Here is a 7422-nt window from a genome sequence, read left to right on the forward strand (position 1 = left end):
TGTGTGTGTGTGTTTTATACAGTTTTTTAATGCTAGTAAGTTGAATGGTAATGTACATGACTGATTTTGTGATACACAATACATTTAGATTTATGATCAAGCAAAAACTAAGATGCAATGCCAACTATTGAAGAGTGCAAATAGTTGAGAAGAAACTTCTGGAGGATATGAGAACTATTCACTTCAGATACTATATCACATTAACATATTTCTTTGGGAAAGTTGACATCATCATTCAGTACTGTTATTTAGTTTTTTTATAATTACATATTTTATTTAGATTTTGAATTCCTTGAAGTAGCCTAATCTTATAATAATATGCATCTATATTGTTATATCTCATGTTTTATTTCAAAAGTTGTTCAATCTGTGCTTATATAATAAAGGAAATAAATATTAACTCGTTCACATCTTCAGTGGCTTAAGATTTGAGCACTTTGTATGAGTAGTATGTCCTTTTGAGACAATGGACATTTTTAGAGAGACAAACAAACCTCTTTATATTGAGAACTGAAAACTTTCCTTTTCCAGGCCAAAACTCAGTTTCAGAACACAGCCATGATAATGTCTAATTACTAAACCACCAGGAGAGTGAGAATTCCAATTTTAGTGTGAAAATGAAATAAAAGATGATGTTGAATAAGAATGTCCTCATTAGTCTTCAAAACATTCTCACATTGAAAGGTTGTCAAAAGTCTTAGAACACTAGACTGACTTCCAGGAAATAGCCTGGATAGGCCAGAAATATTCTTGTCTTTCTTAAATAAAAACTTCAGTAGAAAGCAATTTTTGTAAGGTTCTTTATCTGTAAGTTTTTATGATGTTCTATATCAAAATAAAAAAGCATACACATAATTTTTGTTTTGCTACATTAAACACATGATGCAGTGAAATCTTTATAACTACATTTTTTGGAAATGGGCAATGGTTTTCTTGTTAGAAATGCTCTCATAGTTTAGAATTCCCCAAATCACACTCAGAGATAAATGTTTCTGTCCATTCTTGCAATGAATATTAAAATATATATTTCCAAGAGTGACCAACACAGAGGCAGGTGAATGGCAGAGAGGCAAAGATGATATACAATTGTGCAATTTCAGTTGGCACAGAAAAAGAGAGAGCTAATTTAAAACAACATGTAGGGGAACTTTAGATTATAATTTATGTGTAAGACTCAGACAAGTTGCTGCATTTCATCAAACTGCCATTGGTTAGAAGGTAAAGGTATAAGAATAGAAACATAGCCACATAAGTTTGAGGGCAGTGACCTAGAGATTTGAAGGATCTGGTTTAAAAAGTACATCAAAGACCTTTGCCCCATCTACACCAAAGGAAACTGTGAATTTGAAGGAATTGGAGAAATGCTCCATAGATGTCAGCCCCCTGTGGGACACACCCTCAAGATTCAAGAAAGCATAGCTAACAGCAACAAAGCAGGTACAATATAAATAATTAAACAACAATTAAAGGGTTGTCATTTTAAGGGCAGAGTCTGTTGAGTTTGTTGGACTGAAAGTCAATGAAGAGATCAATAGAAGATGGTGAACTTAACTTGGTCTTTGAAGACGTGGAAGACTACTGATTTTTTTTTTAGTTAGTTTTATATTCAGCCACTTTGCTGAACTTGTTTGTCAGGTTTAGGAGTTTTCTGGTGGAATTTTGGGGGTCACTTAAGTATATGATCCTATCATCTGCAAATAGTGATATTTTGACTTCTTCCTTTGCAATTTGTATCCCTTTGACCTCCTTTTGTTGTCTAATTGCTCTAGCTAGAACTTCAAGTACTGTATTAAATAGGTAGGGAGAGAATGGGCAGCCTTGTCTAGTCCCTAATTTTAGTGAGATTGCTTCAAGTGTCTCTCCATTTAGTTTGATGTTGGCTACTGGTTTGCTGTATATTTCTTTTACTATGTTTAGGTATGGGTCTTGAATTCCTGGTATTTGCAAGACTTTTAACAAAAGGTGTTGCAGTAAAGCTCCAACTTAAGTATGCCCCAGCAATGAAAACACAGCTCAATATGAATACAAGCTGTGCACCTAGATTGGACAGATCTACCACTACATTATAATCTTCCTCTCTTTCTCTGCCCAATCACCTTTATTTTATACATTAAAGTGGGAAGAAGGTTTACAGGAAACCACCTGAGTTCTAACTCATTCCTTCTTTGCAACCCCACCACAGGAGAATGGAATTAATATCAAATATAATTAGCCCTAGGGCTATTCGCAGCATGAAGGGATGTTGAATTTTGTCAAATGCTTTTTCAGTATCTAATGAAATGATCATGAGGGTTTTTTTTCTTTGAGTATGTTTATGTAGTCATCATGGAAATGCAAATCAAAACCCTGAGATTCCACCTCACACCAGTCAGAATGGCTAAGATCAAAAACTTGGGTGACAGAAGTTGCTGGTGAGGATGTGGAAAAAGAGGAATACTTTTCCATTGCTGGTGGGATTTGCAAGCTGGAACAACCACTCTGGAAATTAGCCTGGCAATTCCTCAGATAATTAGACATACTACCTGAGGACCCAGCTATACCACTCCTGGGCATACATCCAGAAGATGCGCCAACATGTAATAAGGACACATGCTTCACCATGTTCATAGCAGCCATATTTATGGTAGCCAGAAGCTGGAAAGAACTCAGATATCCCTCAACAAAGGAATGGATACAAAAAATGTGGTACATTTACACAATGGAATACTATGCAGCTGTTAAAAACCTCATAAAATTCACAGGCAAATGGATGGATGTAAAAAATATCATCCTGAGTGAGATAACTCAATCACAAAAGAATATACATGGTATGTACTCACTGATAAGTGGATATTAGGCAAAAAGCATGGAATACCCATGATACAACTCACAGACCACATGAAGCTCAAGAGGAAGGAAGACCAAAGAGTAGAGACTTCAGTCCTACTTAGAAAGGGGAACAAAATAGTCAATGGAAGTAGAGGGTGGGAGGGCCTAGGGAGGAAGAGAAGAGGAGAAGGGGAAGAATCAGGTATGGGAGATGTACAGAGGGTCAGGAAATTAAAGGTGTGCAGCAATGGGGGATGGGGGTAGCAACCAGAAAGTCCCAGACACTAGGAAAGCAAGAACCTCCCAGGATCCTAAGGGGATGACATTAGTTGAAATACCCCACAAAGAGGAAGCAGAACCTGTAGAGACCATATCCAGGGGTTAGGCAAGCATCCCCCACCCCCACCCCCCCCCACCCCCCGGTAAAGGGATGGGGCCAGACACCATCTCCAAAATTTTATCCCAGAATTGTTCCTGTCTAAAGGAAATACAGGGACAAAGAATGGAGCAGAGACTGAAGGAAAGGCCATGCAGAGACTGTCTCACCTGGGATCCATCCCACATGCAGACACCAAACCCAGACACTATTGCAGATGCCAAGAAGTGCTTGCTGACAGGAGCCTGATACAGCTGTCTTCTGAGAGGATCTGCTAGATCCTGACCAATACAGATGCTGATGTACACAGCCAAACATTGGATTGAGTATGGGAACCCCAATGGGGAAGTTAGGGCAAGGAATGTAGGAGCTGAAGGGGTTCACAACCTCACTGTTGGAAGAACAACAATATATCAACCAAGCAGACCCCCATCCCACAAAGATCCCAGGGACTAATCCACCAACCAAAGAGTACACAGGGGGTACCCATGGCTCCATATGCATATGTAGCAGAGGATTGCCTTATCTGGCATCACAAGGAGGGGAGCCCCTTGGTCCAGTGGAGGCTTGATGACCCAGGATAGGGGAAGGCTAGGCAGCTGAAGCAGGAGTGGGTGGGCAGATGGGGGAGCACCCTCATAGAGGCAGGGGGAGGGAGGAGGAAATAAAGGGCTTGTGTAGGGGAAGCTTGGAGAGGGGAATAACATTTGAAATGTAAACAAATAAGAAAAAAAAAGAAAATGTATTACTACAATAAATCTGGGTGTTTGGGAAAAAAAAGTTGTAGAAGACTTAATTATGAGAAATGAAGCCATTTGGAACAGATTAAAAAGTAAGATTTTTACAGTACATATATACAGAGGAGGGAGGGGAAAGGAAGGAGAGGGAGAGGGAGGGAGAGAGGAAAACGAGGAAGAACAAGAGAAATTGGAATATGATGAGAAGTACTGAAGGGTTACTTGGAACAAATCTCCAGGATAGGGAAAGGGAAATGGGCAGAATGGGAGGGGAACCACACTTAAACTCACTGCCTTTGTCTTTCCATGAGCCTCATAGGAAGCTCTTGAACCAAGATTTTAAAGCCAGACACTGTGTTAAGCAGAGATTGCTGCATCTTTGTACCACTATCTGTGTATGTTCTTTGTACCAGTGACTGACAGGCTGTCTGGAAAATGACCATCATCAAGACAAGCTAAGACAGAGTCTGAAGAGAGCGGTAGCCGATGGCTTTTACACTTCTACTTCCTTTCTGACTAGTTCACAAGTGCTTTCTTGAAGGTGATTCTAAGTGATGTGGTTCCCTCAATGCACACATGAAAAAGTGCAAGATAGAGTTTATAAAGGCATGGCAGACAATGGCTGTGATAATAGAACTAGAATAAGGACCATCTTTGTAATCTTGAGAAATGTCATAGTTGGTGGGAAACATTCTTTAGGTTTGTGGCCATTCCTCTTTGCATCTAAACACCTGGGATTGTTCCTGATAACAGCTTTGGATATATACCAATTTAAAATGTTTTAAGTAGTTTTATAACCAAACAACTGAATTATTCCACTCAGACACATGTTGCCAAAGAAAAGGATGGGGCAAATTCAATGCTCAAGTTCAACTAAAGCAAAATGAGTTGCCTGAAACAAGAGATGAAGGAGGAGAGGGAAGTAGCTGAAATGGAAAATGACCAGGTACAGAGTGTAACTTCCCTTTATTAGTAGACCTAAAGTGGATTCTGTTCCCACAGAATCAACTGACTTTATGCACAAATGACTTCTTTGTGACTTGCTAAATCATTATCTTCATTTTTGTTTTATGTTCTTTAGTAAGTATCGTATTTTGAACTCATGAAGTTATTGTCAGGGTTGAATAACATAAAAATGTAACAACTTTTTGATTCTAAGAGGCAGCAATTTTGCTCACATTTTAAACAGAGCTGAAGCTGGATCAATGCAACCAACAACACCCTGCCATCAGAATTGACTAAGGCAGTTACAGTTCTGCCAAGCAGCCAAAGCATGGTCCTGGAAACCTGCAATAGAATCAAAAGTTTGGAAATCATTCTCAATGACAGGAGTGGAGTGAATCTTGGGAGACAGATGTGTGTATCAGTCTCCAGTTGGGGTAAGGAACACATCACCTGTCCATTTCAGCCAGAGCTTCAGGAGTAAATATGAATCTTATGAGTAGCAGAGTTCTAGCTAGGTGTTTGAATCCAAACTGCCCACCCATAAACATAGACAAGCAGCTCAGTTCCAAAGGGGTCTAATTTCTTTCATAGATTATTTTAAGGAGAACTGAGTTATAAACAATTAATATCCTAGAATGATGCAAAAATGGCATGCTGCTGTGTTATTTGGCATGCACAGTGATGAGTTAGATTCTCTCATGATGCTTTAGGAGGTTTATTACAACCAAAATAATTATAATATAATTACATCGTTTACTTCCTTTTTCCCTCCCTCCAACCTTTGGAGGTGTGCTGATAGATGAAGACATTTCCAAGCAAGCCTGAGTACTTTTTCCAATAAATGTAAAATAAAAGATCAGTTAGCTACAGTTTTCCTGTCTCTAAGGTCCATAAAAAGATGATGAATAGAAGAGCAGATTGTTATATTTGAAGGCTTCTGGCATTAAACATGATTGGCACATCATAACTTATAATGAAAGTGAAAAGCCCAGATCTCTCTATGTTGAAAAACTTGCACATGTGGATCATTGAAAATTAGTTTTTGGAACAATAAATAGCATGAAAATGAAAATAAAGATATGGTATTAAATAATAGTATCTTTTTGTTTTATGTTGTAATTCCACCACTAAGTATATTCTGTTTTTACTATCCAGAAGTATATTCTATCAATTATACAAAAGAGAAAGATAGTTAATTTTTTAAATTACAGTAATGAAACAATGAATTTTGTTCCCAATATATTAAATAGAATTTCTGCAAACCAGGCCAGGACACTGATAGTATTATTTAAGTTTTCAAGAACTGTATATCATAAAGCTTCATTGGGCTTTACATTACAATGACAATGGGACCAAGTTGTAGGCTAATTTGGGAAAAGGAATACATCATTTAACTATTTCAGCTAGTATTTAAAGGGCAAGTATGATTTGTGGTGATGCTCATGTGAGTGAAGCAGGAGAAAAAAAGAGACAATAATCTTGTTACATTAAATGAAAATCTGTGTGAAGTTTTGCTAGTAATCTTCTTTCTGACCAGACAATATCTATGTCAACGATGCCTAAAACACACTCTATACAAGCTTAGAAAATGCCTCTGAATTTGGCATCTTATTTCAGTTTATAGTACATGTATTTTATGTAGAGATGTTTAGTTTTTAAATAGACCCTTATAGTATGCATATTATTCCTAACTTCTGCTGGTATCTCAATATGATTAGAACAAAGCAGCCTGAGTAGCCATGTTATATAACTTGTCTTGCTTCTGCTCTGCAATATAATCCAGCTTTATATTCTGATTTACAACCTGATTTGCATAGAGTGAATCTTACTCGTAACTGGAGTAATAGTGAAAAACACCAAAACCTCAGTGAATGGAAAGTGTCAATGATCGCAGTGTGTGATACACACTCTATTAAACAACATCGAAAACAAAGACAAAAACAAAACCCTAGAAGAGCTACCCAGTGGAGGGAGTTGAGGGCTTAGTTCCTGAGTGTAGCTTTAGTGGATGAGGCTCCCCAGTGGAGAAAACCTTGGCTCAGAGTTTAAAGAAAAACAGACATGAATGGGTAACTGTTTCACTTCTGGAAACATATAAAAGGGCTCTATATGAATCCTACAGCCAGTAGACTAAATACTATTTCTACCATTTAAGCCTCTACTATGTTTCCATGACTTGTATTTACCTGTACTCTTCCATCCCTTTGACTGCAACATCATCACAGAAGTTTAGCATTAGAATGAACTAAGACTCTTTCATCCAGCTGTTGTGAAAGCTGGGATCCAGCAACTGAAGCAGACCTGGCAAGGACAGAGACTGTAAGGTAATTATCCTGAAGGAGCCTCCATCACTGCATAAACATTCCCCTGTCTATTCATTACTGCTCCTTGTTGATCAACTTCTGTCAGCTAAAAAATAAAAATCTATTATTTGTGATAGAAATTATATTTAAGTGATAGTAGACTCCTTTTAGCTTATGAAGTCGGTGAAAATGACATCTAGATTATTTTCTCTAAAATCCACCTTCATTATAAAGTAGAACTGTAAAAGTACTC

The sequence above is a fragment of the Mus caroli genome, chromosome 14 (genome assembly GCF_900094665.2).
Source record: "Mus caroli chromosome 14, CAROLI_EIJ_v1.1, whole genome shotgun sequence".
In the NCBI taxonomy this organism is placed as follows: Eukaryota; Metazoa; Chordata; class Mammalia; order Rodentia; family Muridae; genus Mus; species Mus caroli.